At 51.9% G+C, this 21,979-nt stretch overlaps 1 long non-coding RNA gene across 1 annotated transcript; it reads right to left on the reverse strand.

Moving 5' to 3' along the window:
- Positions 1-1,104: 1,104 nt before the first annotated feature.
- LOC311593413 lies at positions 1,105-20,788 on the reverse strand. The gene is made up of 3 exons (XR_014777697.1): positions 20,218-20,788; positions 13,206-13,319; positions 1,105-1,592 (listed from the first exon to the last, which is right to left on the reverse strand). It is a non-coding gene; the product is annotated as an uncharacterized lncRNA (long non-coding RNA).
- Positions 20,789-21,979: the final 1,191 nt, after the last annotated feature.

The following is a 21,979-nucleotide window of genomic DNA, read 5'->3' on the forward strand; positions in this document are numbered from 1 at the left end:
CTCCACCGAAAAGCTGCAGGTTCATACCTGAAAGTGCTTTCCTGCCCTTCAGGCCAATACCCTCCAAGGACAGACTTGGGCTGGACTGAAGTGAGCTCCACCCACTACTCAGAGGGAAACCTGCTGATTGGACCTTGCAGCGGAAACAGGAAGTGGGGTTGGGTGTGCATCGCGGAGCTAGTGTAACATAGAGTATAACTGGCACCTTGGAAAAGGAGGCCACATCTACCTCCTGAAGGATAAGATCAGATGGCAGCCATCGCAACCCCACCTCACAGGCAGAGATCACGAGGTATGTCCTCAGTTTAAGGACATAAAACCAAATTCAGGACAGATGCAGCCTAGAAGATGGACGCCGGCTTCTCGCTTCCAAACTCCCAGCCTCGGTGGCGCTCACCCTCTGCCACCTGGAGACAGACCCACTTGCTTCCGCTGGCAGGACTGTGGCCGCTGCACAGTGAATTAATATTCTGAGCAGCCCACATTTAAACCTGGAGGAGAACTGGGTTAGCCCGTATCTGCAGAAGGAACCGCGTTCCCGGGCCATACCCCACATGCACTAGGAATGGACTGATAGGGCAGAGGTTGGAGCTGCTCAGACAGGTCCCCAGTCAGATCCCAACGCTGTGCCCCACGCGTCCTCCGTCTGGCCCCAGCCATACCTGTCCCATTCACTGGGGGGGTCTTCTCACAGTGGTGACCCCCTCAGGACGTTCGTTAGCAGGCAACAGCGTCTCTCAGGCCCCTTAGGAGAAAGCGGGTTGAGCACCAGCACTGTTGCTCTCTTTGCTTCCTGACTGACTGCAGATGCCATGTGACCAGCTGTTTTCTTACACTTCTGTTGCCATGGTTCAACCACTAGGACAGACTTGTACCTTCAAGCTGGGAGCACAGATAAACCAGTCCTTCCTTAAGTTGCTTCTCTCATTCCTGTGATTAAAACAAAAAATAAAAAAACCAGCAAAAGTAGCTAATACCACACTCCATAGAGTCCTAGGGAAATGAAAACACATCTTCCATCATAAGAAGCACATTTAAATTGATCAGTTATTACATCGCTATTAATTTATTTAAACACAATCTCACCAATATTCTTATCACTTCCTCACCTAGCCACGTTGTATTCCATTTCCTTAGCTTTCAATGTTAATATAAGAAAACCCCATGGCTTCCCAACACAAGACCACAAATTACTCTACTTCATCTGATTTCTGTGAGTATTAAAGCACACAGCCGCTGTGCACTCAGCTTACTCTTTCAGGTTGCAAAGTCTCCTTGGATAGCCTGTGAAACCATCTGCAAACCGCATCTCCTGCACCAGCCTCTGTTAACACAGCCCTTGGTGACTGAGGCTCTCCTTCAGAGGGTAGTGAGTGAGAGACTTCTCCCAAGTCGGGTGCAGCTTCAGGCATCCTCAGGCATCCAGAGGCTCACAAGCGAGTTGGTGTGAACCGTCCTCTTGGTCCTCACGTCCCTGTGCAATCAGCGCTAAAGCTGCATTGGATGAAGATGAGCCTGGGTCATCTCCACGCCCTTATCTGCCCCGATAGCTCTTTGGTGATGTCTTGGCATTCACATGGAGAGACTCGGCCCTTTATAAAAGCAACAGTATTAAAATGCAGTGCTTAGTAAGTATATTTTCGGTAGGTAGAGGTTAGAGTAATCGTCTCTGTCCCTCCCAAAGTCCCTTGTTGAGACATGCAGGGGACCTCTTTGGTCCCTTCCCCCAACTCCTAGCATCACACACATACAGACACCCCAGAGAGACATGTGGACTCAACTTGTAATGAAAGTAACCGGTGACAAGTGTGCGTTGAGAAGATGGCCTGAGGACTCCCTAGGCAACCCCCCCCACCCCCCCGCTGGAAGTCCGTGCCTCGTGGGGCCCCCAGAGTGTCTCCAGCTTTCACCCTTTCCAGTATGTCTACCACCCCCTCTGCAGAGAGGCCGGGAGCCAGCCACCCAGGACAGTCCTAGTTCCTGACAAAGGGCCAGGAATTTCCGCCTGCCCTGCAGCGTGGTTTCCCACAAGCATTTGGTCACATCCGCCCTCCTCAGTTTTCCGCCTAGGGTTCTGTTCAGTTTTGCAATTTCTCCCGTGTCCCCATCCTCCAAGCCTGTCTTCTAACTTTCCAGAAAAAGAGATACATTATGAAAAGTCTTGTTTATCTTAGCTAAATATCTCAATTAAAACATTCCATTCTGATGGCGCGACACAAAAGTTGGCACCTTTCAGCCTGTGCAAAGCAGCTGGCCTGCCTGTTGGGGCAGCACTGACATAGGCAACGGCTTCAGGTTCCTGGTTCCAGACCCAGAGGAGGGAAACTGTCCCTTTGTGACTGGAGGCAGTGCTTCCATGGGGGGTTGGGGGGGGGATGCGGCCACATTGCTCCCAGATCTGACTCCGCTGAGATCCTATGGAAGGATCTCAGAACGAGGCTCCATGTCCATCAAGACTGTCCACTGCCACAGCTGCCTGGGAAGCAGGTGTCCAGACCAAGGACTTAAGGAGCAAATGGGTTCTCAACCTGACTAAGGCTCTTAATGGGGGCCCACTCCAAACATGCTCTCTATAACACCGAGACAGCACAGACTAGAAAACACTACCTAAGGCTGCTGCGTACGCCCAGCACAGAACATGAGACCCAAGCCTCCAACTGCAAACAAAGCTCTGCCTGGCAATGACATGGAAGGTGCCAGACCCCTTTTCCTGGATCCTGTTGATGAACATGCAGAGTAATGTGGAAGGAGGTAACCCCGGAGACAGGAATACAGCCTTGTTGGGCTCAGGACTGACTACGCTGAGAACATGACTCCGGTGTCAGGTGGCATCCACAGAAGGTCTTAGGGGAGAGGCATAGAGGAAGCAGGCTTCCAGAAGTCAGAGGAAAGGAGCCTGTCTGAGGTCTCTCTGATGTGCCTAGGAGCCCTCAACATCAGAAAATGGTCAGGCCGGAGAGAAGCTGTCTGGACAGTCAGCATAGCTGGCCGCCACTCTATGAAGGAAAGGTGTTCTCGGGGCAAGTGCCACCTGGCATAGGGATAAAGTTAAAGAAAACATGTGAGTACCGACACCTACAGTCCTTAGGTCCCACCTCCTCAGTAGGAAGTCTTAGCCCTCATGTCCCATTTTAAATGCTTTAAGGAAGTGGACAACTCACCCCCTAGCAGATTTTCTTGAAGACTAAAGGCATACTTCATAAAACATGGCCACCTGGAGCCCCTCGAGAGTTTGTCATGCCCCGTCTGCCCAACCCCCCCCCCCCCCCGCCAGGAGGTTCATGGCAAGCCCAAGGGAGGCTTGAGGCATCACATAACAGCACATGCAAGAATTTCCTCAGCTCCCTCATGTGAGCGGAGTTAAAGGTGGAAGCAAACGCTAGTCTGTGTTCTGCATCAGCTTGGCGCAGATCATGTTAATTCCTAGACAGCAGAGCCTCACTTTCCGGTACCCACACTCAAACTATTTTTAATTATGTCAGATATGTTGCTAATCTTTATTTTTTTTACACTTAAAAAAAGATTATGTATACAGTGTTCTGCCTGCTTGTATCCCTGCATGCCAGAAGAGGGCACCAGATCTCATTATAGATGGTTGTGAGCCACCATGTGGTTGCTGGGAATTGAGCTCAGGACCTCTGGAAGAGCAGCCAGTGCTCTTAACCTCTGAATCTCTCCAGCCCTCTATTTTTACATTTTAAATAACCTTAGTCACAAAGAGGAGTTACAAAAAGGTGGGTGCCCTTCCTTCCAGATTAAAGAGTCACACAGTCCAGCCTTGGTGGGACCAAAGCCTTGAGCCTCAACTTACATGCGGTGCAGTCAAGCCCTTAGGGTGTGGGAAAGTTTAAGGAAAGTCAAAGAACGCTTGCCAGGGCGTCACAAACAGAACACCTGCCTACTGGCTTAGAGGAGAACCTGTGGGACCAGAGGCAGCAACAACCACCACAGGTGGGTCAGGGATGCTGGCAGATGCTGGTCCTAAGGAACATGTGGCTAGGAAAGAGGCCTGTGCCACAGCCATGGGACCTGTGGCCCCTGTGTGGCCTCCACATTCATGGGGGCCTGTGTATCACAGAGCCCTGCACCTCACCAAGTGTGAGTTCCAGGAGTCCTGAGTTTCCAACAGCTTGCCACATGGAGCCTGCCGCCCATACCTCCTCTGCCATTTCTTTCTGATATCTATACATGTAGCCACCTGGTGCTGAGGTTGTATTAGGGGACTCTGTTTCCTGGTGTCTCTGTCTTGGTGATATCCCGTCTTTCCTTCTGTTTGAAAGACAGCAGCGTGCAAGTAGGCCTCGTGGCACTGACTGCAGAGGCACAGGACAGGCACAGATCTCAATGTGCCAAAACTTGATTGTTGGTGGAGCTTTTGGCCTCTGCTCTCTGAGTTTTTCCCCAGGACCACATGAGAAGAAACAGCCCTAAATCGGCAGCCTTTGCTTGCAGCCCGGCGGCAAGGTTATAAAGATTGTCACCTTGTGGTGACACAGGCCAGTGGCTTCTCCAGACGCTTTTCCGAGATGCACAGGATGCCACTAAGAATGCTCTCACACACCAGCGAGTTCTCCAGGAGACGGGAAGAGGCAAAGAGGCCGCCTTGAGGCTGGGCCATGTGACACTCATGCAGCACACCTGCCACAGCCCTTAATGCCCTGGAAGAACATCCCTGTGGGCAATTCCTAGTGAGTGTCCTTCAGCAGGCTACCCACAAGCACATGGGAGGCTTGTGGGTTCGCAGGTTCGCAGGCCTTGGTTGTCCTGGTGACCAAGCCCTGGCAGGATCTTACAAGTTGATCTTCCATGTTTCCACCAGTGTGGTTCACCAGAGCCACCACTGAAGCTGGGACACTGTGGGAGCCCCTACAGCGCCCTGTCCTGGCCAGATGAAGCTCGGGCCGGAGGCTCCTGTGAGCAATGCAGGCATCAAAATGGCTGAGCCATAGCTGGGGCAGAAAAAATGGAGAGTTCTAGGTCAGCCTGAGCTACAAAGTGAAACCAGGGAAGTGGGGGAAGGGGGTGCAGTGGAGCACATCCCCTCAATACCTTAGTTTCCTTGTGAAAGAGGATCTGTTTTATTGGGCCCTCATGAGGATAATGCTCAAAGCAAGCCTAACTCAGCATCTAGCTCCTAGTGCGTGGGGTAAAATGATAGTCACCATGGTGATCTCAAAGGGCTGCTCTCTTCCTGAATTCAAAATAGAGGCACGTATCAGAATGCGCTGTGCCGCCCTTCATGGGCAGAGAGCTCTTGGCCAGCATGGCGTTCTCCCTCCCCACCCCACTTGGGCCTTGAAGCTTGTCAGGCCGGCTAACCACACCATGCTCACACTCCTACAAGAGCTCGGATCTCAGAGGCCTCATAAGTGTCTCCGGAGAGTCAGCTTCCCAGAACTCTCTGGTGGGTTGTGACTTCCTAAACAGGCACAGGTTGACCTGGAAAGGACAAACCTACCAGGTTCTGGCCTATGCGGTCACCAAGCTAGGCAGCCCTCAGCCGGAAAGCCGTGCTGGCGCGTGAAGGTGAGTGTTCCCTTGATGCTCAGGGATTGGTGGTTCCACATTGAACTTTCTTGGAATCCAAGAGCGGAAGTCTGCTGGGGAGTTCCCAGGGCTTCCCAAAAGTGTCCTGCCCCTAATCCCTACTTGAGGAAAACCGTTGAGAAGGGAAGTTCCAGACCCTGAGAAGGGTGGCTGGCCTGGACTGGCTGAGCATCTGATGAGAGACAGAGAGTCTTCCAGGCATCTGGAACATCTTAAGAGTTCAGGGCGTTGGCCAGACTTTGTGTTTGTACACAGACGATATCTCATCTAAGCTCCTGATGCAGCCTACGTCAGCCTCGGCCGGACCAGTGTCCTCACAGGCAACAGAAGCTCAGGGCTTACCCTACTGGCTAATTCCTCTTTGCCTAATTAAGTCAAGGTGCTTCTGCACACATGAAATGTTCCACTAACGTGCCAGCTTACTCGAGCCAGCTGGGAGCGGCCGGGAACTGAAGTGCCCCATCCCTAGCCTGCAGGCTCCCATCCCAGAACCGGCAGGCCAAGAACCTGGGACCATCTCCAGCATTCGGTGCGTGGCAGACACTGGGCCGAGGAGCCACCAGCGAGTTCTCAGCCACTAAAAGGAGATGAGGCATCAACAGGGACACAACGACCCTCTCGAAGGGTGACCATTGTGGGTTCTCTCGGTTTGTTTCCCTGGTCCACAGGCTGAGAGGCCACGTCCCCTTCTAGGTCTCTATATGACGGATCCACTGGGGATGGGAGTAGGCATGTGGTGTATGGGTCTCGCCTAGTGATGCATGTTGCTCTTCTTAATATTGGTCAGCCTGAGAAAGAGTCAAAGACTATTTATTCTTTGCACCCAGAGAAAGTCCAGCCCTTCAGCAGAGCCCAACTCAGCAGGCGTATGAGCCACTGTGGAGCAAATAGCCCCATGTAGCAACCAATCCAGGCCCTGCTCCCTTTACCCTCAGGGCACCATACAGGGGTGGCTGGGAGAAAAGAGCTGAGTGCTCACCCGGGGCCTGCACGGCGGGATGTACTCAGAAAGGAGCAATGCCTGGTGCCAGAGCTTTCTACACACACAGTAAGAGTCCCAGGATGACCACAGGAATTCTTCATGTCCTATGAAAGTCCCAGGCAGCTTTCAACCACAATATCTCTAAACTCTCAGTGGGCACACTGCCTCATGGAAGACTGACAGGCAAGCCTGGGACAAGGAATGCGAGTCTACAGAGGGTAAGGAACAGGAGAGGTAGTGCAGTGGCCCCCGTCCCTCCACTATGAATCTCTAGTATTGACCCATCTAGATACTGCTATGACAGAGTCCAGATGGGGGCGCAGGCCAGCAGGAGGTGAGTCACCCTCAGTCCAGCTTGGTCTTTTCCTTTCTCAAGTGCACAATGTGTGCACTGGCTGCTCTTCTCAAGGGTGATGCGCTATAAATAGATCAGAATGGTAATGCTGGGCCACACCCTCTGCTGGGCCACACCCCTGCTGGGCCACACCCTCTGCTGGGCCACACCTCCTACTGCCTGTCAAGGATCTCTAGCTCCCTGAGAGAAGGGTGTTGCCGCTCTTGGGGTTTGCTGGGTAGCAGTGTTCTGCCTCCCTCTTTCCTGAGGTCTCTGGGCCTCCTTGAGAACAGGCAGCACCCCGGTCCCTCCGTGTCTATTCCCGCAGAGGAGGCCTCTTGTCCCCAAGCTATGGAGGATCCACTTCTTCCTATGCGTTTGTTTCGCTCATGAAAACTGGGCGTTCCCCTTCTGCATGAACTACTGCACAGGGTACTCATACAGTGGAATGCCTCGACTTTAACAGGAGGATGAGCACTGGACATCAAGGTTACAGCACTGTTTTGTGCTGTGTTCATTTGACAGAATCGTTATGATCAAAACGATTAAATAAAAATTTAAAACACTGGCAACCTATTGAGGAGGAACTTTAAAGAGGATTATTTTTTCTTTCCTGTATTTCAACTAAGATGATGATGAATACAGTTATGATTATGAAAATAAGGAGTGGAAACAGATGTTCGCTAGGGCCTACAGAGCGAGCAAGCAGCACAGCACCGATCTGAGCTGCCCCACTGGCCTCAGCTCTGCTGGAAAGTTTGGGGCTGCACTGGGCCCGTTCCCTACCCTGCGCAGAATCCACACTTTTGCATCATCACCACTGGCAGACGGTGCCCAACCATATGGATTTTCTCTCTTCCTATCCCAGCTGCTGGTCAGTACAGACCACAGAGTGCAAGGCCAAAGGACTGGAGGAAGTGCAGGGAGAGCGAAGGACAAAAGAGCCCATATGCAGGGACTCAGCTTGTTCACTTGTGACCAGACAGCACGAGTCTGTACGTGTATAGTGGGGCGTTAGGAATATTTCCCTCTCGTTCTGATTATGGACATTGTCCCTCACATTGTCCCCACAGATAAAGGACAAGTAATGGATTGAAATATAGCTGTGAGTGTTTCCGAAGCAGAGAGAAAGAACACTTTCCAAACAAAACACGAGGTTCAGGCCCTGTGTACATCGACACGGTGCGAGACAGGTCCTCGGCTCTGAAATCCAATGTTTAAAAAAAAGTCTGAAGCCTCTTCTACTCAAGGCAAGGCCTTAGCGTGGAAGCCCTGTACAATCAAGGGCAACATACATGTTATCTGTTGCACAGTAACGCAGGGTAAACATCCCCATTCCAAAATGGAGGAACAGAGAGCAAGAAAAGACTAGACCAAAGCAAGAGAGAAACCCTACCAGAGCAAAGGCTGCATCCTGAAGCATCATCTCCGGCATCCAGGGCCCACGGTGACGTCATATGGGCCGGGGCTGCAGCACACTCGGAGTCTGTCTCGCTCCACTTGGTGTCCGCAGCTTCCCCTCTCAGCAGATGTCCGCTCTTGGCAGCATCCTGGGGTGACCGCTGAAACTCGGACTTGGCCTTCCCAGCTTCATTCCTTGTCTCCTTAGGGTCTCCCTACAGGCACTTCAACCCTGCTACACATTCCTGGGCCTCGTCAGCTTTTTCTGGAACTTTGGTGCAAGCCACCCCTCTGTGATTTCATGACTCTTACACTCGGCATGCCTGCAAAACCAGCTTCATGTGGATGTTTCTGGGCCCCGTTTTACAACAGCTACAAATGGCCTCAGAACACCTGCCCTAATGAATCTGGGAAGACACTTCCCTCTTTGGAGACAGTGTGACCACATTCAGAGCAATTCTTTCCCCCTTAGTATACCATCTCTTAGTTGCACTAAAATCTAATCAAGTTTGACAAAATCAACCAGCATATGTGTCCATGACTGCCTTCCTCCACCACAGGCGTCCCCATGCCGTGAGTGCCTTCCTATTTCTTACCCTGGCTGCACCATTCATGAGCCCTGCCAAGCCACTCCCTGGCACATCTTCTCGCCGGGATCATAGCCCCAGCGTTGCCATTAGCAGATATGGAAAGTGAAACTTGATTGTGTCATCCTGTTCCCTCAGCCACAGTACCTCCCAGGGTCCAGCCAGAGTCCCAGAGTCCTCAGACTAGCTTTGACCCACCGAGAAGCGGCAATCTTCCTCTTCCTGCCCAGTGGCATCCTGGGGCCCTCAGGTGGCCCCGTCACATCTCACTGTAGCACGTGGGGCTCAGGCTCCACAGCTTATAGGAGTTCCTGTGGGGCCTGTGTGCGTGTTTACAGGGAGCATGGGAGCTAGGCTAGGCTCTTCTGAAGGCTTGTCTACCCACCACTTGCAGGCCGAGCCAGCCAGCCAGGAGTCTGAACGGGCATCTCCAATCAGGTTCAGCTGTGACCCTGAATCACCTCAGGGCATTTCCCAGCACCCGGCTGTCTTGCCTGCCCACATAGGGTTTTTTTTTTCTCCTTCCTTCCAAATACTCTGTTCTCCTTTTCCTCCTTTCTTGTAATGGGACACCCACTCTTACTAGAAAGGACAGCAGGGAGACTCACCTACCAATTAGGTAAGGCAGCGCATCCATGTCTGAGCCTTGACAACAAGCAAGCCTTTCCTACCTCTGCTACCTGCCACTGTGTAAACCCACCTCTCCTCTCTCCTCCCTCCCCCCTCTCTCTCCCCTCTCTCCTTTCTCTCTTCTCTTCTCTTCTCTTCTCTTCTCTTCCTCTCTCTCTCTCTCTCTCTCTCTCTCTCTCTCTCTCTCTCTCTCTCTCTCTCTCCCTCTCTCTCTCTTCCTAAATGCTGACATAGCTGGTCTGGCCCTGAGGAGCCTGAGACTAGGGCCCCTGTGGAGAAAGTGCCAACACCACCTACCCTGAGCACCACTGCAGGCAGGCAGTGCCAGGGACTGTCCCAGAAAACTCCACTGCCATCCCCAGAGCATCAGTGCGTAGACACGGCAGGCTGGATGCTGCTGCCACGGAGCACTCGTCATTGTCTTGAGCACCAGTGTGCAGACCGCCATTCCCCCCTCACATGAGCCCCACCTACAGAAGTGAAAAACCTGCCTCTGGAAAGGAATGAGGAAGCTATTTCTCCACAAAGCCCGGGAGCAGGTGACAGAAAGCGTGTAGCCCAGAGCCACTTGCTGAGGCATGTGTGAATGTGAGTAGGCAGTGAGGCGAGGCCAGTGCCTTCAGTGCACAGGTAAGAGGGAGCCTCGGGTGGAAGTCCACGATGAGTCTATCCCTGAGATGCCTTGTGTGGCTCTGTTTCCAGAGAGATTAATATAGCAACACGCAGAACGCATGCTTTTTGAGGGTTCTTCTATTCTCCCATCCATGACCAATAGGACCTATGGAGTGCACGACCCCTCCTATCAAGCCACTGTCCTCAGCCAGACACTCTGTTGCCATCCCCTAGTGAGTATGTAAGGATGCTAGTGATGAAAACTGGGGATAGGCTGCCTGGGCAACTCTCAGGTGTCCTTGGTTCTGGGAATCAGGCTGAAGGCAGAGAGGGGGGAATAGCCAGCCCCCGGCTCCTTAAGAGTTAAATCCTTGAGTCAGAAGCCACCATGCCCAGCACCTCCCATTTGCTCTCATGCAGTGCCCCAAGCTCACCCAAGTCTGTGCTAAGGGACAATGTTAGGTGTGTGGGACGGGGAACGGAGCTCACCGGTTGGCACATCCCCCATGTCTTGCATCTCAGCCAAGCGTTGACCGGCCACCAATGGCAAGACCCACCCCTCGGTTGCTCTGAGAGAGGCAGCAGTTCCACATAAGGACGGCTGTGGTGGCTGGATGGGTTGTAAGCAATAACTAAGTCGGAGACCATTGTCACTTCTAATGAGAAAAACGTCCGGCCCCGACAGCTGCTGATGTTGGTTCAGCCCTGGGCCCCGGACTGGCATTCAGGTCACCTGTGTTTTCCCACGCCGTGGTCTGTTAACTCTTGAAGGCCTATGCCTCTCACAGGGCGAGTGCCCTGGGGAGCCATGGGGCCATGTAGGTCAGGAGGCAAGGACTTTTTCAGTCTCGTTTAGACCAGTGGTGGGCACACTTAACGGCCACACCTCAGACCAATGAGTGGAAAGTGATGCCCGGGGTGACCAGTGCTGACTCCTGCACTGTCTGAATGGGACAGGGAGCTGCTGTTTGCAGGGAGGCATGAACAGGCCATGGTCACAATAAGACACGAGTCGCCATCTGGATATTAGGTGGTTTAGTTGTGGCGAAGTCCCCAGCATTTTGATCCCTCCAGATACCCACTTGGGGCCAGAGGTAGGTGATCAGGACCCCGTCTCAGTCTGAGGACCCAGTGTTGGGCAGGCTGTGCTTCTGCGAGGCTGGGTCTGCCCTAGCTACAGTGTTGAAGGGAAACTACAGCTCAGTGTCCACAGGCCTGTACCTGTGACGCCCTGTGACATCTCACAGGTGACAACACCAACTGATGGAGCAGTCAGGTGGGAGTAACCATGCTTCTCCGTGGTGTGTGTGGAAGCACCTGTGTGGAGTCAGAAGGTCAGGCTGGGCTGTGACATATAAGACCCTCCTTGGCCGTGCCTTGGAAAGGCACACTGGAGGGCTCTAGCCAGAGCCAGTGTGAGGAAGCATGCTGGAAGTCCACACCCGGTAGAGTACAGCCGTGACCAGGGTTATTTCAAAGCCTCAGAAAAAGATTATGATTAACCGTGACCCTATGGTCACCATACTGTGAGTGCCTTATGGTGAGGATTGGTGGGAATCAGCCATTGTGTCTGTGCTAGGGAGGAGACCCACTCACAGAAGAGGAAGGACCTGCAGACCGCAGCACGGCTAACTTAGGCCTTCACAATTCACCAAAGACTGACTTGTTTCAGCTCTTGCAAATAAGTCCTCAGTGGGGCTGCAGGGGGTTGGCTGATCGCTTTCCCTTAGGCTCTGCAGCCAGCCCATCCCTACCCCTCTTCCTCGTCCCCTCCATCCCTCCGTCTACCCCAGTTCCTTCTCCCTTCATCTATCCCTGCCTCTTCCTCCCTATCCCCTTCCTCCGTCAAACCCTGTCCCTACCGCTTGCCTCTTGGTTTTGATCTTTAGATGACAAAAAGACCCTTCTAGCCCCATCCCTTTGCCGCTCACCCCAGCTCCTCGACCCTCTGGCCCAGTGGGTTCTTGTTTTCCCCAGGCCTACATCTGCTTCCTCACAGGGCATGATAAAGCCACTGTGGGCATACAGTGTCATGAGTGACTTTGGACTGCGCGATGGACTTATTCTGTGAGGACTTTCCTGCTCAGAGAGGCGGGCGACTGATTCAGTTACCATTTTTCTATTTTGTGTGCCTCAGTGAGTCATTTAGCCCCTTGGAGAGCAACTGAAAAGGCCTTCATCAATGCATGCGAAGTCCTCCACTTGTCTGGGCAACCTGCTTATTCTTAAACTTACATTCACAGCGGATCCTGGACTCTGGGGTGCACAAGGCAGGGCTGTTTTTAATAGCTAGGTCTCCCTTCAAGGCTGAGTCCTCATGGCCTGTAATTGCAGCTAAGCTAAAACTGTGCTTACACTGCGGGGCAAACCCACAGGCAGAAAGCTCCTATCTATGCTCCCCTATTCCCTCCCCTCAACGCCTACTGCCACATAAGGGGCGATATAGGACCGCACCTCTATTAATGCCACCTTTAAGCCTATACCTGCGATGCCCGACTCCCCTCGAGTGCTTTCAAAAACTGTGCTCCAGAAAAGCAATCTATTCTGCCTGAAAAAGTCATCTCTGTGCCAGCAAGGAGATGGGGGTGCCCTTCAGGTGTACTTTCTATAAAGGGCACTGCGGAAGCTCTTTAACACAAGTGGCCCGGTCCATCTATTCTCCTGCCTAGTGTGAAGCTCTTTCCTGGCCTGGACACATTTACTTCCCTAAAGTACAAATCTCGTGCAGCTGGTCCCACTTAACTATGGCAAAACAGGTCAGCCTCCAGCCTGGGAGGGCTGTGCTGCAGCTTCAGACACTGTCTGCGTCAATAAGAGTATGGTCTGGCTTGTACCTCCCACCGCTCCAGCTCCGCAGATCGGGCATGGTGGCCTAGTTAGCTGTCTGCAGTCACCTTGCAGGCAGAGGGCTGTGCTCCTTGGTGACTTTTGTTTCCTAGACCACCTCAAGTCCCTACTTGTCCCCATATCCTCTGCCTACACAGCCTCAACTATCCAACATCCTATGTATGGGCTGCTGGGGTCACCTCTCAGTGTGGGGACATCCTGGTGGCACTGCCCTAAAAAAAAATGAGTCAGGTAATGCCAGGTGGGGACTCTAAGAAAATCAGACCTGCCATTGATCTGTGATCAGTAGGGTCCCTCCGCCAGGAATCAGCCAGATAGGTTGAGTCTTGACCAAAATTCCACCCTTCTCCAACATCACCTGGCGCTCGTTTGGAAACACCTGTAATAGATAAGATCGGTTAATAGGTCTGTGACGGAGTTGGTCATGCCTTAAGGAGACTGGCGTGGAGTTCTTACAAGGTGCAACAGACGTGGATGGAGGACATACAGGGTGCAGCCGAGCAAGGCAACACAGGCCAAGGGACACTAGGGACTGAATCCAGGAGTGGCAAGTCAAGCCTCCAACCAGAAGGATCTAATAATGCCAACAGAGTGGCCTCTGCGGCCATGTTCTCTCCCACCAGCCTGCTTCCCTGCTGAAGACTGACCCATTGCAACTATTATCCAGATGAGCTGTCACACTAGACCCAAGGAGACACGAGGAGCATCTTCTGGAGCTCAGTTAATTCCTGAGGTTTTGGGTGTCTAGAAACTCAGGCGGCCTGGCTGGGGCAGCAGCACAGCCTGGGAAAGGGGACTCAATCTGGACTTAGCTTTCACATCTATGGCTAAGCAGCTTGTGCTTGGCAGGAGACTTTTGGAAACCGGTTGGAACTCTGATAAAACCCCTCATGGCCTTTACTTCTTAAAGTAGCTTTATTGGGCTGCCTGTCATTAATTGATATGCAACAGGCAACACATATTTGAAGTATGAATTTCAGTGAGATTTGAAGTCCTTATGTACTTACAAACCCATGTGCTTTTTGTCTGGTAAATCGTTTTAAACTTCCTAGATGTTTACGTAAGTGGGTGGTACAGTTTATATTCTTTTAAAAATCTAGGTGCTTTCAGGAAATGTAATGAATTAGGCTCGTCAATGTTAGATACCTCAAGAGTTGGCTCCTTCATGTATAAAACCACAGAAGTGCCAGGATTTGAGTGTTCACCTGGTCACAAACATTCGACTCGTTTCAAGCTTTTTCAAATAAGGTCACATGAATGTGCACGTGCGTTCATAGGCTCCACGCACTTCCCCTTGAGTAAACACTTCTGAGTGGGACTTCCGGATCCTGTCATTGCTGTATGTTTTATTTGCTTAAGGCTCTGAAAAAACATTTTTTTCCAAGATGATTGTGGCATTTTCTCACTTCATTAACAGGCAGGGTAGTTCCAAATTGTCTACACGCTCTCATTTGCTGTGTTTGGAGTCTGTGTCTTAGCTGTTTGTTTCTGGGTCCCGTTCTGTTGACTTGTGTGTCTATTAAGATGTCAGGCCACTCGGCCTTGATGATGGAACTTCATGGCGGGTCTTTAATCTGGCTATGTGCGTCCTCCAGCTCTGCTCCCTTTTTGAAGGTCATTTTGAGTGACCTGGGTCCTTGTCACTTCCACATGAATTCTATCATCACTCTCCCTGTCTCTCTCCCTTACCCCCTCCCTCTCTTCACTCCTCTAGCGCGCGCGCACACACACACACACACACACACACACACACACATACACACACACACATACACACACACACATACACACACACACACACACACACACATACACACACACATACACACACACATACACACACACACATACACACACACACATACACACACACACACATACACACACACACACATACACACACACATACACACACACACACACATACACACACATACACACACACACATACACACACACACATACACACACACATACACACACACACATACACACACACACACATACACACACACACATACACACACACATACACACACACACACATACACACACACACACATACACACATACACACACACATACACACATACACATACACACACACACACACACACACACACACACACACAGACACACACACACACACCTGGGATCTTGGCAGAGGTAGATTGGGCACCTGAGTCAGGAGAAACTGGTTTTCTGTTTTTGTTTTTGGCTCTATGAACTTGACTGTAACTATCCATTTATTTAGCATACGTCATTTAACTTCTCTCCATAATGTTTTATAATTTTCAGTCTTTCACATGTTTTATCAGATTGGTCCTTATGAAAATTGTGTTTTATGCTATTGAAAACTGCATTATATATTTTTTTAGACACTGACTTTTTATGATGAGAATCTGATAAGCACATTTACTGATTAGAGTACCCTCTGCAGATCCCATCAGATCTACAAAGGTGGTCATGTTTGCTGGATAGAGCCAGGTTACTTCCTATTTTCACTGGTGTCTTTTGCAGCCAGAGGGAGCTTCCATGTAGTTCTGGGCACCCTCGCCACGCTTTGCTGCTGGAAGGAAAACACCCAGACTCACACTCTACTAGTTTTAGGTTCTTCAGATATGTTTTTCAAGACTTGAATATTTTCTTTTAATTGGAAATGAATGTTGGATATTATCAATGCTACTTCCACATGTAATGAGATGAATGTGGTTTTCTTTCCTTAATTTTTGTTACATTGACTCTTTTGTTTTAGCACTTTCACATGACTGCACCGGGCTCTAGGAAGCTGCTAAGCACTGTAACTGTGCTTATAACCAGCTGGTGCGTGGTCTATTCCCTCACCTGGTCCCAGCATCCAAGCCGCTCTGCTCTAGAGACTATGGAAGCATTTCTTTCTCTCCAATTTCTAGAAGACTTTGTGTAAAAGTTGTGTGATTTGCAAGGATAGCAGAGTATCAATAATAGTGTCAGGGGTTGGGCCTCTCCCATGGGGTGGGTCTCTAGTTGGGCCAGTCATTGGTTGGCCACTCCCCGAATCCCTGTTCCATCCTTTATCCCTGCACATCTTGTAAGCAGGACAAATCCTGGGTCCAGTGTCTTGTGGGTGGGTTGGTGTCGCCCTCCCTCCACTGGACGTGCTGCCCGGCTACAGGGTGTGGTCTCCTCAGCCTCAGTCTCAGCCGGGGTCACCCCCACATCTTCCCAGGAGCCTCCCCATCCCAGGTCTCCGGCTTGTCCCAGGGTGCCCCAACTCCAATTTCCCTTCTCTCCCCCAGCACTCTCACCTCCGTCTCTCCCCCTCCCCACATCTGATCCCCTCCCCTCTCCACCCCCTCTCTCACCCAGTCTCCCCTCTCCCTCCATTTTCAATGTCTATTTTATTTCCCCCTTCTTAGTGAGGTTCAAGCAGCCTCCCTTGGGTCTTCCTTGTTACTTAGTTTTCTTTGGGTCTGTGAGTTGTAGCATGGTTACCCTGCACTATATGGCAAATGCATAGCTGTCCTCTGAGAGGCTTCATCCAGAAGCTGATGGAAACATGCGGAGACCCACAGCCAAACATTAGGCCGAGCTCAGGGAGTCTTGTGGAAGAGTTAGGGGAAGGACTGAAGGAGCGGGAGGGGTCAAGGGCACCACAAGAAGACCCACATGGCCAACTGAGCTGGGCCCATGCGGGCTCACAGAGACTGAACCACCGGCCAAAGGAGCATGCATGGACTGGTCCTAGGCTCCCACACATATGAAGCCGATTAGGCTGCCTGGTCCTCAAGCGGGTCCCGTGACAACTGGAGCGGTGTCTGTCTCTGACATGGACTCTGTGGCCTCTCTCTGGATCCCATTTCCCTAGCAGGGCTGCCTTGTCTTCCCTCAGTGAAAGAGGAGGCACTCAGTCCTGATGTGACTTATGTGTCAGCGTGGATGTGGGGGAAGCGGGTGGGAAGATGGGACTGGGAGGAGAGGAAAGAGTGGGGTTACAACTGGGATGTAAAATGAACAAATAAATTAATTAATAAAGAAAAAAGTTGTGTTGTTTCATTAAATATTTAGACGAATTCACAGTGAAGCCGTGTGTGTGCTTGGAGGTTTCTTGTGGGAATGTTTAAATGATGAGTTTTTTTCAGGCAAGTGAGAGCACAGTGGGCAAATGTACTTGCTACCATGTCTGGTGATCTGAATCCAATCTCTGGACCCACATACACACAGGCATGTGCACATGCATATGCACCCAGGCACCCAAGCACATGCACACACACACACACACACACACACACATACACACACACACACACACATACACACACACACATACACACACATACACACATACACACATACATACATACACACACACACACACACACACACACACGTGTTTGATTTTCTTGTGGTGGGGAATGACTCTATGGATAAGAGCTTACAGCACAAGTGTGAAGGCCTGAGTTCAGATCTCAGCACCTGCATAAAGCCAGGCATGCCTGTATGCACCGACGCCCAGCACTAGGGGATGTCAGAGAGATAGAACTGAAGTTTATTGACCAATATGGCCAGCTAAAAACTGAGGCTCCAGGCTCACTGAGACCCTGTATCGAGGAGGGAAACAGGAAGACGCCTGCAGCCGGCATCAGCGGCGTTGTGGGTCGCTCTTTCTCTCACCCCTCCCCACTCCTTTTATTCTTCTCTTTCGATCTCCTAACACCGGATTTGAGAGATAAAAAAAGGATAGAGAAGAAAGGAAAGAGATCCCTGAGTAAAGTCAGGGGCTGGAAAAGGGGGTGACATTATCATTAGACAACTTCCTGCTGATTAGGGGCGTCGAGCTCCTTGGGACACGCTTGATGTCCAACGTCAGGACACCTCACTTCTTGTTGCTGTTGTTTCTTCTTCTTTGCGCATGACTACTTAACAAACCTGGAGCAATAGCAGCCAACAACCAGCCAACAACCAACCAACAACCAGCCAACAACCGGCCAACAACCCACCCAGCCTCTCGGGGGCCCTAGGGTTTATATACCCTCTGAAAAGTCCCCAGAATTCCCAATGTCACACAATCACAGTGTGTGCAAAATAAAAAAGTATATTTATACTAAGAATCACAATGCACCCTACAGCCCTGCTTGGACCTGTGGTCAGTACAAGCTACAGTGCTGCTTGGACCTGTGGTCAGTACATCCTACAGCCCTGCTTGGACATGTGGTCAGTGCATCCTACAGCCCTGCTTGGGCCTGTGGTCAGTACACCCTACAGCCCTGCTTGGACCTGTGGTCAGTGCATCCTACAGCCCTGCTTGGACCTGTGGTCAGTGCATCCTACAGCCCTGCTTGGACCTGTGGTCAGTACACCCTACAGCCCTGCTTGGACCTGTGGTCAGTACACCCTACAGCCCTGCTTGGACCTGTGGTCAGTGCATCCTACAGCCCTGCTTGGACCTGTGGTCAGTGCATCCTACAGTGCTGCTTGGACCTGTGGTCAGTACACCCTACAGCCCTGCTTGGACCTGTGGTCAGTACACCCTGCAGCCCTGCTTGGACCTGTGGTCAGTACACCCTACAGCCCTGCTTGGACCTGTGGTCAGTGCATCCTACAGTGCTGCTTGGACCTGTGATCAATGGACCCTACAGCCCTGCTTGGACCTGTGGTCAGTGCGTCCTACAGCGCTGCTTGGACCTGTGGTCAGTGCATCCTACAGCCCTGCTTGGACCTGTGGTCAGTGCATCCTACAGCCCTGCTTGGACCTGTGGTCAGTACACCCTACAGCCCTGCTTGGACCTGTGGTCAGTGCACCCTACAGCCCTGCTTGGACCTGTGGTCAGTGCATCCTACAGTGCTGCGTGGACCTGTGGTCAGTGCATCCTACAGCCCTGCTTGGACCTGTGGTCAGTACACCCTACAGCCCTGCTTGGACCTGTCATAGTCTGACAGATCCTCAAAGGCTAAATGTAGAGCTACCATAGGAACCAGAAACCCGGGTCCTTGGTATGAAGGAGAGATAAAAACACAGCTGGGACTGGAAGCTCGTGAGACAGAAGCAGGAATAGCTCTGTGAGTTTGAGGCTAGCCTGGGGTATGGAGTGAGACCTTGTCTCAGAAAACAAGAACAAACAAAACAAAAACAGAGAGGGAAACAGAGATGGATGACCACATAAATGCACATAATAGCATCACTATTTATAACCAACGGCTCCAATTACTCCATTATCCAGCAAACTGATGAGCAAAGGAAACGTGTTATCCCCAACCCATGAGACACTACGTAGCAGGAAAGGGCATGATAGGCCTGCATGTGCTTCTTCAACACACTGCTGTGTGGAAGACACAGACCTCAGTGCCACAGGTCTTGGGACCTCATTGGCGTGAAAGGCCCAGGCAGAAAGCACAGTGCTCATTTTGCAGGGCGCGGTTTGAGAAGACTGGAGAGAGATAGGTAATGGGCAGAGGCTTTCTGCTGGGTGCTGACTGAGCGCAGCAGTGCCTCTGCTGTGGCCCTGAAAGTCCTTTCCATGGCCGACCAAGCTATAGTCTGAAGAAGTTCTTCTAAAAGGCCTTGTCACTGATCTATACAACACTTGACATGAAACGCAACCTTTCCCATGGCTTAACAGCTCTGCACAATTGTACCCTCTGCCCCTTATGTCACCTCTTCTTCCTCTTCTTCATGAGCCACTCGCGTCTCTAGGCCCAAAGTCTAAGGATCACCCCCCGCCCGCCCACCCTAGGGGCTCCACATGACTCTCTGCTCTGCTCACAGTTTTCCAGAATTTACTCAGACCTGTGCCAGGCTCAGGTCTCACCTTGCTCACCCCACACTTCCCAGAACACATTAGAAGACAGCAGGACCGTGTGCTGTGCTGCCTTCCTTTACAGCACAGGCACAGCCTGTGTGAGGGTGTCTTGCCATCTTCCTCACAGTGAGAGGCCGGCTGCTGGTGGTTATAACAGCACACAGAAATGTGCGTGGACAGGCCATCTAGTGGGAGGGATACTGTTGGGATCACACTCTTCCCTGTCCACCTGACTGGATGCCCTTGCCCAGACATGATTGTGGTTGTACGGGAAGCTTCTTCAGCCTGCTTTCTTACACTACCCAGGGCCACCTGCCCAGGAGCGGTGCTGCCCACAGTGAGCTGGGCCCTCCCACGTCAATCATGAATCAAGGTAACACCTTAGAGACTTACCTACAGGCCAACCTTAACAGGGCCATTTTCTCACTTAAGATTCTATTCCTAGATATGTCCAGGGTTTTGTCAGGTTGATAAAAACCAACCAGCAGAGGTACTTACCTTTTTCATCCTGAAGGCAGAGATACTGGCCAAGGTGAGAGCTGGGTCGGGGCCTTTTCTCACCTGTGCCCAAATCCAGAACCTCTCCTAGGTGCCTGGTACCAGCTAGGAAGGGCACCTCTGTGGGTGCTGTGGGAGCTGCGGCCTCTGACCCCACTCTCTTGGGCAGCAGTGCACTGGCTTTACTGCGCTGCTATCTGGGAGCCCAGAGGCAAGGACCTGCACCGGAAAACAGCAGTGCATGCTAGAGGGGGAGCCACTGAGATGCTAAATTCCATCACCAGACCTGCCTCCTTGGCAGCCATGAGGTTACCACAGTCTGCAAGGCTGGTCCTTTGAAAGCAGACAGGAGCCCTACTGTGAACACACAGGCCCCGCCCCTGGTGGCCTGTGTCTGGCCTGGCAGGCACAGCGCTGGGCAGAGCTGCTCAGAGCTACAACCTCTCCTCCAGCCTGCGAGGGCCCTGCTGGTTTTGACTGAAGCACAGCTATCTTAATGAAGTCCCTGTGAGAGACAGTGGGGCAGCCTCACTGAGCAGATGGCTCTTTGTCCCCATTGACACCTGCCATCTGCTTGTTTGTCTAAATGACGCTGCTGGGGCAGGGGGCTCCCAATCTGCTGCCCGGGCCCCGCCCACCTCTATGACCTCCTGACCCTGGGCCAGACAGGTCCACAGAGTTGCTCTTGCAGTGCAGCGAGCCTGGCCTGCCCATGCTCCCAGCCTCTGCCAGGCTGGTGCTCCAGAGGCAGGGGCAGGGAAGGCAGGGGGGAGGTGGGGTGGGGGGGTCAGGGAGAGGAGCAGGGGGAGGTGAGAGAGCAGAGAAAAGGGGAGGAGGAGGGAGGAGGATCAAGAAGGAGAGCAGAGAAGGACAAAGGCAAGGAGGAACAGGAAGACAAAGAGGGAGGGCGGGAGAGAACGGGAGGATGAGAGGAAGAAAAAGAAGGGGAGAAGGAGGTAGAGGAAGAGGTTGAAGGGGAGGCACAGCAGCTGCCCCAGGCCCCTGGCTCCCCTGCTCCAGGCCAGGCTGGAAGCTCAAGTTTCAAAGCTGGGCCCTCACACCTGTTCACAAAGAGAATGTCACATAAAAGAGGCAAGACGGGATGACTCGCCTCGGACCAGACAACAGCAGCCGCATGAGCCAGCTCACGGTTCTTCTTGCCTCAAGTCAGTTACGTCCAAAGGGAAAAGTTCACTTTTCAAGTTGTAGGACACAAACCTACCAACTAGAACAGTCCCGAAAGTGCTGTGACGATGGCAGGCTCACCCCGAGCTTCTGGCATAGTCTAGTTAATCCTTAAAGGGGCCAGTGATGTGGCCCTGGCCAAACGAGGAGGAGGCAGTGTGGCAAACATGGACCCCCAGAGTCCGTATGAGCTCTTTGAGGTCTGTCTGCAAAGCTCCGGGTTCATGAGGCTAATTAAATGGTGCTGATCAGCTCAGAAAGACAATGTTCTGCCAGAACTTCATGGGAACCAACGAGCTGCATGCATTTCTACTACTAAAAAAACCACTTGAGGCCACTTCCTCGTCTCCTCTGGTGTGAAGGCCTGGCCTCAGAGATGGCCTCCAGCTTAGTTCTCCCAAAGAAATAACAGGTGCTTGACAAAGATTCTGAGGGTCAGAGATAACTCCATAAATGTGACAGAGAAAGGACACGGCCTCCAACCCCAAGCCATCCTCTTCAGCGCATCTGAGCAGCCAGCCCTGACTCTGTCTTCCTCTAAACAGAGAGTAAACTCTGGGGGCTGTGGGGAAAGGGG

Source organism: Acomys minous, assembly GCF_964271855.1.
Source record: "Acomys minous genome assembly, chromosome: 3".
Taxonomy (NCBI): Eukaryota; Metazoa; Chordata; class Mammalia; order Rodentia; family Muridae; genus Acomys; species Acomys minous.